Source organism: Oncorhynchus keta, unplaced genomic scaffold, assembly GCF_023373465.1.
Source record: "Oncorhynchus keta strain PuntledgeMale-10-30-2019 unplaced genomic scaffold, Oket_V2 Un_scaffold_6551_pilon_pilon, whole genome shotgun sequence".
In the NCBI taxonomy this organism is placed as follows: domain Eukaryota; kingdom Metazoa; phylum Chordata; class Actinopteri; order Salmoniformes; family Salmonidae; genus Oncorhynchus; species Oncorhynchus keta.
In genome coordinates this window covers 68086-69411 of record NW_026290987.1, presented here as the reverse complement: position 1 = coordinate 69411, position 1326 = coordinate 68086, and positions in this window count along the sequence as shown.

Below are 1326 nucleotides of genomic sequence, written 5' to 3'. Positions count from 1 at the left end.
GCCATCAAACATACACCTTATGGGACAGCTAAACACAATGCTGTCCCATCCACAGTACTGCCATCAAACATACACCTTATGGGACAGCTAAACACAATGCTGCCCCATTCACAGTACTGCCATCAAACATATACCTTATGGGCCAGCTGCACACAATGCTGCCCCATCCACAGTACTGCCATCTAACGTATACCTTATGGGCCAGCTAAACACAATGCTGCCCCATCCACAGTACTGCCATCAAACATATACCTTATGGGACAGCTACACACAATGCTGCCCCATTCACAGTACTGCCATTAAACATATACCTTATGGGACAGCTAAACACAATGCTGCCCCATCCACAGTACTGCCATTAAACATATACCTTATAGGACAGCTAAACACAATGCTGCCCCATCCACAGTACTGCCATCAAACATATACCGTATGGGCCAGCTAAACACAATGCTGCCCCATCCACAGTACTGCCATTAAACATATACCTTATGGGACAGCTAAACACAATGCTGCCCCATCCACAGTACTGCCATCAAACATATACCTTATGGGACAGATAAACACAATGCTGCCCCATCCACAGTACTGCCATTAAACATATACCTTATAGGACAGCTAAACACAATGTTGCCCCATCCACAGTACTGCCATCAAACATATACCTTATGGGCCAGCTAAAAACAATGCTGCCCCATCCACAGTACTGCCATCAAACATATACCTTATGGGACAGCTAAACACAATGCTGCCCCATCCACAGTACTGCCATCAAACATATACCTTATGGGCCAGCTAAACACAATGCTGCCCCATCCACAGTACTGCCATCAAACATATACCTTATGGGACAGCTAAACACAATGCTGCCCCATCCACAGTACTGCCATTAAACATATACCTTATGGGCCAGCTAAACACAATGCTGCCCCATCCACAGTACTGCCATTAAACATATACCTTATGGGCCAGCTGAACACAATGCTGCCCCATCCACAGTACTGCCATCAAACATATACCTTATGGGCCAGCTAAACACAATGCTGCCCCATTCACAGTACTGCCATGAAACATATACCTTATGGGACAGCTAAACACAATGCTGCCCCATCCACAGTACTGCCATCTAACATATACCGTATGGGACAGCTGAACACAATGCTGCCCCATCCACAGTACTGCCATCAAACATATACCTTATGGGACAGCTAAACACAATGCTGCCCCATCCACAGTACTGCGATCAAACATATACCTTATGGGACAGCTAAACACAATGCTGCCCCATCCACAGTACTGCCATCTAACATATACCGTATGGGACAG